General features: G+C 34.7%; 1 long non-coding RNA gene across 1 annotated transcript; it reads left to right on the forward strand.

Annotated features, from left to right (window-relative positions):
• Positions 1-4,240: 4,240 nt before the first annotated feature.
• LOC147076350 (uncharacterized) lies at positions 4,241-10,256 on the forward strand. Its single transcript, XR_015069630.1, has 3 exons — positions 4,241-4,385; positions 5,867-6,010; positions 7,361-10,256. It is a non-coding gene; the product is annotated as an uncharacterized LOC147076350 (long non-coding RNA).
• The last annotated feature ends 2,576 nt before the right edge of the window (positions 10,257-12,832 follow it).

Raw genomic sequence — 12,832 nt, forward strand, 5'->3', positions numbered from 1 at the left:
AAGGCACGGGGATTTAACATAAATAAATATATTTAAATAATATACTTATAGGATACAAAATAAAAGCTAAAACAATTCAGACAAACAAAGCCATGTAAAATAATCTTCACATCCGCGATAAGACGTCGCATTTTTTTTATATGCAATATAATTGGCCTATGTGGCGACCGGGTCGGACGGCTCGATGGGCAAACAGCTGGCTAGACCGACTTAAACGTCTCTTCCCTCTTGGAACACATTCTCGGTTATTCCCAGAGGATGTAGTTTGTAACCGTAGTTCTACGCCACATGGACGACATGTTGGTCGGGTAACAAGTCCAAGCTTATAGAGATTGGCAGCGAAACCACCATGGCCTGTGAAAAACTGACTGGTGTAGTTGTCAGGAGTCAATTTGGTTATCTCCTATTGCCATTGTATATTCGGAAAGAACAAACATGTGTCTGCCCTTTATAGAAGCAGCCCACTTTCGCTGCCAAATCTTCGAGTGCCGTATCCAGCGTCAAAATACGTATTGTCTCCTTCCTCAAGGATAGTTTTAAGCATAAAGGTTTGAAAGCGGGACAAGGTGAGTCACTAATAACGGCCTTCTCACCTATGAGGACCATCGTAGATGCACGCGGACCTGTATGTGCAGGTAAAGACGAAGGATTCAGGACAGAGAAGGGAGCGCGTCCGTGGAGTTTTGCGATAGATAAAAACGCTCTGCGCTGCCCACTAAAAAGGATATTCCTAATTTTGACAGTTTTGTGGATACGCGTTCACCATATGCTAGCAGCATAGGCAGCGATTAAGTATTTATGTATTAAAAGTATATATTATGTTATTAAAAGTTATTTTAAGCTTAAAACCACCTTTATAATTGAACGTACCTGATCTAATGGCATGTATTTTGAATGAGAGCATCCAGGTTGAGGATTCTCATTATTGATTTGGTGGATTGCGTTGTCAATAAATTCTTCTTTGATGACGGCTCCCTCATTATCATACTCAGACTTTACAGTATTGATCAGATCGATTTCACACTTCTGCAAATAACAACATTATGATATATTGTAACAGTACCTATCACCATTATGATCAGCCAGAGTCAATTCACGGCTGGAGAAATCCTCCTCCCACATCTCTTTGTTCTGCTTCAGAGGTCGCCAAAGTACCTTTGTCTGCATTTGACAAGTAAATGTTGAAGCTCATCGCGTATTTTTTACCACGTTTTTATTAGCTCGTATTCTTGTTTGTCCGGTACAGATTTTTTCATGTGTCTAGTATTTTTTTTCTTGTTTGTTTAAGATTTGTATTGGACGATTGAAGATTTTTAACTAACTTCCCGACTAGCTAAACATTTGAAACTTTTAGAATGTATCAGAACACGACGACAATGTATTCTTTTAATACTTTTAGCCATTTTTAAGCAGAATTAAATTCATTTTCAGTTAATTCTGTTATTGTTGGTTACTTAGAGGGTCCTAGCAACTAAATTATTAATATATATACGTGCGTTACTATGGAAATCAATATGAAATGTCAAAATGACATTTCAGTATTCTATATTTATTCAGTATTTCTATCAAGTACAATAAAAAGTTTTTATTAATACACAGAGTTGACAAGTTTATTTGATTCAACAGAAAATTTAAAAACGTGGTATATAAAAAGTTATATTTATCTTGTAATTATTTCTACCTCAGTAAACATATTTTTTTAACACCTTGTCGCATTGCTATTTTGGGAAATTTGATTCTTAAAACATTATACATAAAGTTTTGAAAATAGAATCTTCTCTTTGTGTGCCATATCCGTTATCAGACGTCGGTGATGAATTTGGCCATTTGACCCCTGTCCGTCGCTGCTCTGAATAGTGATGGAGTGCTGAGCTCAAACCAATCCCTGAGGTTTTTGAGCCAGGACGTTCTTCTTCTACCAGGGCCTCGCTTACCGGAGATCCTCCCTTGAATGATGAGATGTAGAAGGCGATACTTCTCGGGATGCCGCATGATGTAGCCAAAGTATGCCAGTTTCAAAATAGAATAATTGATCTAATTTCACCCCATTTCAAATAGATATTTCTTTCGTTAAGACGATACATCCTTGAAACGGTAAATAATTTTCAACTATAGGCGCGACGAAATTTTGGACTCGCTGGCATTCGGAGAGAGAACGTCGAGCTGGGAACACGTCAATTTGTTTCGTGATGGCGACAGAGGTATTAATTCTTAAATCGTGTAAAGATGACTAAAAACGTTACCCGTTTACTTGAAAAAAAAAACATGTCAATGAATATATTATTATTGTTACTAATAGAACAATAAACAGAAAATTGTATTGACGAATGTTGGACAAATTATATTTCGTTCGGCATGCGTCATTTGCACCCGCGACCCGCAATCCGCGCATCGCCTAGCCACGATCTTTTTAGACCATGCCTCAACTGAGTTATAGCCTTTTTTTATATACAATGATACAAATTTATTTTTTACTTGGTTATCCTTATTTTAATCTAAAGTGTCCCATTTACCGGGGATTAATTTTTTATGTTATAATGGATTTCCAGTTATGATAATAGGTAATCACTTTATTTTTGCTTTATATTCGAATGTTTAAGATGTATAAATAATAAAACATAATATTTAAATTCATATTGTGATTAAACGAAAGATCTATAAACCTACACTAGTGGAGGCAAGTGGCGATGGGTGAATGTATGCTGTTACAATGTGACATATAAACATGTCAAAACTAAAAAATTGTAAAAAAACTAACCTCTAAATTGCAACTGGAATCATTGTCATTCTCTTGTTTTACATGAGTGAGGGAGACCGGACTATGCGGATGTTCAATTGGTACATCAAACCAAGACTCTTCCTCTGCATCCGATAGATCCAGGTCACATTCCTTCTTTATATCCATATTCGTATTGCAAGCGTAAACATAAAATATTAGTTTGTAGAAATTCTACGACAACGCGTACGCCATTATTAATAATTTACTGTGGTGTTGCCAAAACACAAAAAATAGTAATAAATATTTGTTGTCTGACAACAATGTTCATGCGAAATATTATTTTAACATTAAGCGTCAATTACATTGAGCTTCTTTACGAGCTGTTTGTTGGCGAATTTATAATCTGCCTGTAAAGTCGCCCAGTGTAATCATCGAACAAGCTAATAAGCAGGTTGTAAACACTCTACCGAGAAAAGTTGAAAGCCGGTCAGCTTTACACGCTACACGCCGGCGTGTGGGCCTACTGCGTATGCGCAGTAGCAACCTCCCAGTAAAAAAACAAACTACGTCATGTCAAAATAGTCGCTGGCTTGTGGCTTCTCAGCGAATGGAAAGTTTTGGGTGTACCTAATCATCAAATCGCAGTAGCTGAATCGCCCGCTTTTAAATTCGCCAACAAACAGCTCGTAAAGAAGCTCAATGTAATTGACGCTTTATATTAAAAACAAAACAAGCAATCCATAGTGATAATTTAAATTAAATGGAGCTAAATAGTTTTTTTCATCATTTTTGTTATTCCCGAAAAAGTATTTAGCGCTCTGGTTAGTAAAAATTAATATTAATGCGTCAATTACATTGAGCAACTCTACGAGCTGTTTGTTCGCGAATTTAAAAGCGGGCGATTCAGCTACTGCGATTGTGATGATGACACACAAAACTTTCCATTCGCTGAGAAGCCAACAAGCTAGCGACAATTTTGACAGAACGCAGTTCATTTTTTACCGGGAGGTCGCTACTACGCTCTACTGCGCAGACGCAGTAAGCCCACACGCCGGCGTGTGGCGTGTAAAGTAGACCGGCTTTCAACTTTTCTCGGTAGATTGTTTACAATCTGCTTGTTAGCTTGTTCGATTATGACACTGGGCGACTTTACATGCAGATTGTAAATTCGCCAACTAGCAGCTCGTAAAGTAGCTCAATGTCATTGATGCATAAGCGATGTTCGTAATAGAGGAAAATTTGGCGAACGTTTCTCAGTTTCGCCGGTACCTACCTATTTTTTTTTTGATTGGAATAGGTAAATAAAATTGTGAATATTTCCAATTCCATGTTACTTTTTTTGTGACAGTCAAAAACCAATACATTTTAATGCGTATTTACTATAATAATTGTTGGCTCCGCGTAATATAGCTCGGTGACACATAGATTATATTAGTCTATGATACCAATATAATATCTATGGACTGCACCGCTCCCGGACTAACACGCGATTCTGTAATTTTTGTTTTTTGTTGTAAAAATGGATGTAAAACCCGAACCAGATAATATGGAGAGTGACGCAGAAGGGCAGCATTGGTTTGATGTGCCAATATTGCACCATAACAGTCCTGACGCCAGCATTAATATAAAACAAGAAAGTGTCGACGATGATACTTACACATTTGAGGTTAGTTTTTCTAATACCTAATTATTGTCATTCTTCTGACATGTGATTGAGATTGAGACATGTGTTGTTGGAGTAGGTTAGCCGTCAAAACTGTCTATCTCACTCTAAAAGTTAACACAGCCAAGACAGGGCTGTTAAAACATGGATTTAAAGCACATTGACAAGAGCTATGACAGAATGTTGACACCAGATATTTTTTTCCTAGTAATATATAGAGTACCTACTGCGTAAGACTAACATGACAGTTTTTAAGCAAATCTGGAACTATTCTATACACAAGGCGGTTATCGGCTTCAATCGACGTTAGTTTATCGTTTTTATGTATTGAGGCGGCTAATTAATAAGTTAACCGTCTAACCTGTCAAAAATTGCCATGTTTATACAGCGCCTCTCTTGGCTGTGTTTATTTTTAGATCGAGAGGGATAGTTTAGTTAGACGGCTTAAGCGTCAATTACATTGAGCTCCTTTACGAGCTGTTTATTGTCGAATTTACAATCTGCCTGTAAAGTCGCCCAGTGTAATCATCGAACAAGCTAATAAGCAGGTTGTAAACACTCTACCGAGAAAAGTTGAAAGCCGGTCAACTTCACACGCCACACGCCGGCGTGTGGGCCTACTGCGCCTGCGTAGTAGAGCGCAGTAGCAACCTCCCGGTAAAAAAACGAACTACGTTCTGTCAAAATAGTCGCTGGCTTGTGGCTTCTCAGCGAATGGAAAGTTTTGTGTGTAATCATCAAATCGCAGTAGCTGAATCGCCCGCTTTTAAATTCGCCAACAGACAGCTCGTAAAGAAGCTCAATGTAATTGACGCTTTACTTACTGTAACAATTATAATACCTCAATACATAAATATGATAAACTAACGTCGATAGCTGCCGATAGTCGCCTTGTGTGTGGAATATACGCACATTAAAAAATCTAATATATTAAATAATATAATAATTTGGTATTTTATTGTCTATATATGAGTATTCATCACCTTATCAGACAGAAATTAAAGACAATTTAAAATTATGGTTACCATATACGTATTTTGTGGGGTTCCAGTATATAAAAAATCAAATTAGTTTTATGCAAAATGAAAATATGAAAAATTGAAATATTCCCCGCCATTTTGGAATTTTGAGGCTCCTGGGACATTTAAAAATTACCAATATTCATGTTTTTATACAAAAGTTCGCAATTCGCTGCCGTAGTGATGTTCTTTGACGTAGATGACGCGACCGATTCGTCGATGGATTTAAAAAGGGGCTGCGAAAAAATTCAAACCAATCGTACAATTAGGAAATTATACCAAAATCTTAAATATTATGTAAATATTATATTTACTGGCGGTTGGCTTTATGGTCTATGATAGTTAAGTTTTCATGCATTTTATGATCATTGGTAGAGCGGGGATAGATTTGGGTTGACCCTTAAAAATTACCATACCATTTAAAATGTCCTTTATTATATTTTAAAATGATGTTTCGTTTTTCAGAACACTGAACCAAATCTGGCCGATGTAAAATGTGAGACTGATTTTCGACAGGTTGATATCAAGGACGAATTTTCTAAAAATATAATAAGCACATTCAATTATGAAGACCCTCAACCCGGTTGCTCGTATTCGAACTACAAACCAGTAAGTCAAATATTCACACAAGATCTTATCCATTAAAAAAAATATGCATAATATTATATAGCAGTGGCGATGGGCTTTTCACTGAAGAATGAAACTGATAAAGAGTGCCAACTATAATGACGTATTAGTAATTAGAATTATTAATAATTATTCATCCTAATTTCAATTAATTTTAATAGCTTCTACGTGTGCGCACGTTAAAATGACTTCCGACATGACATCCATAGATAATATTTTGAACATAATCCAACCTGCAGACCATAGATAATAGACAACATTATTATAGGAAATACATAGTGCCGACCGCTCAAAACAAAAAAAGCCATTTTAACATGACAGTCGAAAAGCGTAGGCATGTAGAAGATGATAAAAACGTGCACTGAGTCATGCAGGTGTTGATGCGGTGCAGTTCAACGTGAGGTGACCTCATTATTATTCTGGTGAATTCGGCTGATTTTGCCAACTGAGGATGTTAATTTTAAGGTTCAAAATGTGCTACGGGATGGGAGCACCAGTCTGGTAACATTTTAAACACTAGAAAAACGACATTTCACACTTTCATCCCGTAGCGGCAGCTTACTGTGACGTCACGTGATAGTCCGCGACATGCACCTTAATTTTGTTCCTGCGTTAGAATCGTCTATTCGATTCCCGATTTCCCGAGTATTTAGTATGATATGCCCTATGGAATCTGCAATTTAAAGAGCTTCTCAATTGTCGCGGCAAACGATTGTCACACAGGACAGTAGGCAGCCATTTGCAATTACGCAGTGTCGTCTGGTTGTTTACAATTTTTTAATAGCATTTATTTATAATCCCTTTGGCCCTTAACTCATTTAGTGCAAATACCGCGACTGGCGCGTTTGGAGTACTTGGCCATTAGATATAATTAACATGTTATTTAAATGTGGTAATTAAAATGTAATTAAAAGGTCAGCAGTGATTGTGTTAATAAGCTTTTCATGCGAACACCTCTATGCCGATTGCCAAATAATTAAACAATATTTGACTGTACCATTCTGATTATTTTAACTATTGGTCTTTTTTAATACCTAAGTACGTAAGTGCCAAAGTAGCTTAAATTAAAAGAACGCTGATGAGTAGGTATTAAAAAAGGCCAATAGTTAAAATTTGTCGCAATTAGTTCGTCGTCTTGTAGCATACAGGTAAATGCAACGGAAGGGGCGTAAACCCAGGAGATGCAGGGCTCGATTCCCTGCCGGGGTGGCTTACTTTTTTCAAAAATATTTTTTCTATTGGTTGTAATATATTTTCTCAGAAAGTGTTTTTCAAAATTATGTATGTTCAACTTTTTTTTTTGTTAATTATTATCTATGATTTGTTTTTTAGATTATCGCTGCAGGAACTGTATTGCCTTTCGATGTTGGATCGTCGTGTATGGTGTCAGAGGATCAAGCGCCTTTCGATGACAAAAAGTATCACACAAATTACCTGAAAAAGGAATCAGAGAAAAATAACGCAGGAGTAACAACTAAAGATGGCATTTGTCGTACTGGTAAACGGAATAGTAATCAATCAGATACAAAAAATCCTGAGTTAGCAGTATCTGTTGTAAAATTAAGAAAGACTTCTTTTCAAAAACACAGTTTTGTGTGTTCTATTTGCTTTGATATTTTCGCTTCTTCCGATATACTTACACTTCATGGAAAAAGTCATGAAGGAACAATGATAAAGACTACTAACGATGACAAGGTATATAAATGTGACCAATGTAATTACTCATGTTCATACATTGGTTACATGAAATCACATAAAATGACTCATACCGGTGAAAAGCCATTTAAATGTGATAAATGTAATTATTCATGCATACAAGCTTGCAGTATGAATTTACACAAAAAGATTCATTCAGGTGAAAGGCCATTTAAATGTGATCAATGTAATTACTCATGTTTTCGACCTCGTGAAATGAAATTCCATAAAATGGTACATTCTGGCGAAAGACCGTTTAAATGTGATGAATGTAGCTTCTCTTGTATCAAATCTGACGCCTTAAAGACACATAAAAGAACACATTCTGGTGATAAGCCAGTTAAATGTGATAAATGTAATTACTCGTGCATACAACTTAGTAACATGAAAGCACACAAAATGACCCATTCAGGTGAAAAGCCATTTAAATGTGAAGAATGTAAATTTTCATGTATACAAGCTAGTAGTATGAAATTACACAAAATGACCCATTCCGGAGAAAAGCCTTTTAAATGTGATATTTGTAATTACTCATCCATACGACCTAGTGAGTTGACATTGCATAAAATGACACATACTGGTGAGCGGCCGTTTAAATGCAATCAATGTAATTATTCATGTATAAAATCAGATGGGCTTAAATTGCACAAGATGACTCATTCTGATGATAAACCATTTAAATGTGAAGAATGTAATTTCTCATGTACGCGAAAAGCTGGTATGAAAATGCATAGAATGACACATACCGGTGAAAAGCCATTTAAATGTGATGAATGCAACTATTCAAGTATCAAATCTAATGGCTTAAAGTTACACAAAATGACACATTCAGGTGAAAAGCCATTTAGTTGTGATGAATGTAATTTCTCTTGTACACGCGCTGGTAGCATGAAATTACATAAAATGACGCATACTGGTGAAAAGCCATTTAAATGTGATGAATGTGATTATTCGTGTATTAAATCCGACACCTTGACAACACATAAAAAGACACATTCTGGTGACAAGCCATTTAAATGTGATACATGTAATTACTCATGCGTACAACTTAGTAACATGAAAGCACACAAAATGACTCATTCAGGCGAAAAACCATTTAAATGTGATAAATGTAATTACTCATGCATATTAATTGGTAACATGAAAACACACAAAATGACTCATTCGGGTGAAAAGCCATTTAAATGTGACGAATGTGATTATTCAAGTATTAAATCCAACGCCTTGAAAGCACATAAAAAAACACATTCAGGTGATAAGCCAGTTAAATGTGTTATATGTAATTACTCATGCATACAACTTAGTAACATGAAAGCACACATAATGACTCATTCGAGTGAAAAGCCAGTTAAATGTGATAAATGTAATTACTCATGCATATCACTTAGTAACATGAAAAAACACAAAATGACTCATTCGGGTGAAGAGCCATTTAAATGTTAAGATTGTAAATTTTCATGTATACATGCAAGTAGCATGAAAAACACAAAATGACTAATTCCGGTGAAAAGACATTTAAATATGTTAAATATATGTACTCATCCATAGGACCTAGTGAAATGACTGCATAAAATGACACACCGATGAGAAGCCGTTTAAATTCAATTAATGTTGTGTTTTCCATATATAAAATCAGATGGGTTTAAATTGCACAAAATGACCTCTTCTGGTGATAAGCCATTTAAATGTAAAGAACTTATGTACTATGCAATTATGAAATTGTATAGAATGACACTGGTCAAATGCCATTTAAATGTGACGATGCAACTCTAATCTAATCGCCTAAATTAACTCAAAATGACACATTCAGGTAATTTATTTATGACATGACATTTTATAAAATAACGCATACTGGTAAAAAACCGTTTAAATGTGATGAATGTGATTATTCGTGTATTAAATCCGACGCTTTGAAAGTACACAAAAAAACTCATACAGGTGAAAATTTTTTGTTATTTCACTTGTCTAAGAGCAATTATCATGATATTATACAAAGTGATTCATTCTCATTTAATGTAATGACGCTATGTAGATTATATGGACTTATAAATGAAATGTGTATGTCGTGTTCGGCAAAGCCTGGATGTCTAAAACATCTTCAAAGAATGTATCTGCATTCCTTAAACTTGGCTGGCTCCGTCTTCTCTCGGACGGAGGTTGATTGGCATGCCCAGCCTCTGGTATTTTGACGCTGTCAACGAATATGCTAGCATGGCTGGCTCAAGATAAGAAGAGATGGAGTAGATTCTTGGAAGTGGCTTTTACCAGACCTTGTTAATTGGGCCAGTTATGATGATGATGATCGTTTAAAAAAAAGAGAATGTGAAATCTGATAAATTAACACATTTGTAAATCATTTGAGATATTTGAAGTGTCATCACTCCTGTATAATTGACTATATGTGTTAAGTTCTTGGCTGTATATATTGTAATATACTTCGCTATCTATTAGTAGGTATAAATAACTTTATAATACTCAGATTAATTGAACATTAATACAATAATTACGCATTTATTTATCTGAAAGCAATACAGTTACACGGCTGATGCTCAATTATTGTTCAAAAGAATCAGCATATAAAAGAAAGCTCAAGATCTTAGACTATAGATACATCTAGACGCCACCCATTGCATTGCTAAATGAAGCTGCGTGCCGTGCGTTTGGTTTATGGGCGAGCGAACTCATTAGTATACAAATGTTCGAGACCATTGACCATTTCGCCAGTGCTCGCCCAAAGTGCTCGCACTACACGCTCAGAATTAAAATGTATTTTTCTTTTTTTTTTTACGTTATATAGTATTTTTAAGGGGTGAAAATGAAACCATTAGGTAAAAATATCCACAATTTAATTTATTTTATAGAAACACGGTCACTTGATATTAAAATATATAATAATATTCAAATAAATTATCACGAACATGTATCAACTTATCTATGAAACGTAATACCATCTTCTTGCTTATCAGCACGGCTACCACATGTTAATACAACACACAGAACCATCTTTTCTACTTAAGGGGGGACATGCTCGTCGAAGGTCAAAATTGAGTTTTTATTGTATTTTCAAACCATGATCCTGGACACTCCTTAAACGTTGTAGATAATCTATTTAGATAATTTTGAAGCCTTATTATCCTTTATAGTTATTTTAAACATTTGATGACTGCATGAAGTATTTTTGTTACATAAAATAGTATTCTTTTAAACCTCTCGCTCTAATGTTTTAGAATATAGTCATATTTTGGTACATAACTGTGCAGTGGTGTTAAGATTTTTTACATTTATTAATTTTTAAACGCATTTATAAAACTATTAGCATAATTTATTACGAGATAATTTTTGTAAAATATTCACGATAAAAAATTATATTGATAATCTCTGTGATCCCAAATTTGACAAGAATTAGGCATTTTATTATTCAAAAAATCGGCAAGATTAACACATTTGAAGATGATTCTAAAGATACTTATTATAAGCTATGTCTTTGACCATTCAAGTGTGATAAACATCTTATGAATAATGATTGCTTTATAATAATTATTGACCTAAGAATAAGGTAGTGTTTTTTTTAAATACGCCATTTCTTTTGTCATTCCCCAGTGGTTAAGCTACAACATACGGCCGTAGCCATAAATTGACAAACTATAATTAAAGTAAGGAGTAAAATGATATTGACGCGCGTGTTTGAACATGTACCGTTTAAAAAAAAAAATTAAAAAAAATCAGTTAGGTTCATGTTCAAACACGCGCGTTAACATAATTTTACTCCCTACTTTAATTAGAGTTTGTCAATTTATGGCTACGGCCGTATGTTGTAGCTTAACTACTAGGGAATGACAAAAAAAATGGCGTATTTCAAAAAAACACTACCTTATTCTTAGGTCAATAATTATTATAAAGCAATCATTGTTCATAAGATGTTTATCACACTTGAATGGTCAAAGACATAGCTTATAATAAGTATCTTTAGAATCATCTTCAAATGTGTTAATATTGCCGATTTTTTGAATAATAAAATGTCTAATTCTTGTCAAATTTGGGATCACAGAGATTATCAATATAATTTTTTATCGTGAATATTTTACAAAAATTATCTCGTAATAAATTATGCTATTAGTTTTATAAATGCGTTTAAAAATTAATAAATGTAAAAAATCTTAACACCACTGCACAGTTATGTACCGAAATATGACTATATTCTAAAACATTAGAGCGAGAGGTTTAAAAGAATACTATTTTATGTAACAAAAATACTTCTTACAGTCATTAAATGTTTAAAATAACTATAAAGGATAATAAGGCTTCAAAATTATATAAATAGATTATCTACAACGTTTAAGGAGTGTCCAGGATCATGGTTTGAAAATACAATAAAAACTCAATTTTGACCTTCGACGAGCATGTCCCCCCTTAATTAACTAAAAATATTTACCACTGACTTTATGTTTAACACAAAAATAGCAATTTTAGCAACACGGTTATCGACGCTTAGTTAAGCAAGTAGGTAAGATTTGGCGGCTACACCGTAGAAAACCATCTCCCACATCTGTAAACCTTTTATCTTACTCTAGCGCGTGTCGCAGAGATTATAAGGGTGCCGAATACTTTCTCACTCGCACTTATGCATCGTTTTTGTTCAGGCCTTGCTCAAGAGTAAGCTGAAAAAAACAGTTAAATGCCGTTAAGTAGGTATACTTCCACTGGATTAACCTCCAAAGTGGTGACGCTGACGTGACCACGACTTGAAACGACAACGAAGATCCAAACATATATTTCTCGTTAAAAAAAACTGTTAATACAAACCCCCCCTCTCTGTGGAGGCTCATAATCATCCTTTTAGGGTCACACATGATCAAAAGAAGAATAATTAGATGTATATTTTCTTAAAGTAATGGTGACGGTAAACTTATGATATCCAGTGATAGATTAAGTTTTTCATTTAATTTTTTGAATATTACAATACAGTCGAACTCGGTTATTACGATAACAGAAATAGCAAGATCTCGGATGTAATGAGTAAACATTCGTTGACATTTTAGTTTATGATTTTCTTCATACATTTATAACGAGCTACTTTTTGGTATTCCGAGCAAAAATATCGTCAGAAAT

This window comes from Rhyacophila brunnea, unplaced genomic scaffold (assembly GCF_057557595.1).
Source record: "Rhyacophila brunnea isolate RB1 unplaced genomic scaffold, BYU_Rbru_1.0 scaffold_13, whole genome shotgun sequence".
Lineage (NCBI taxonomy): Eukaryota > Metazoa > Arthropoda > Insecta > Trichoptera > Rhyacophilidae > Rhyacophila > Rhyacophila brunnea.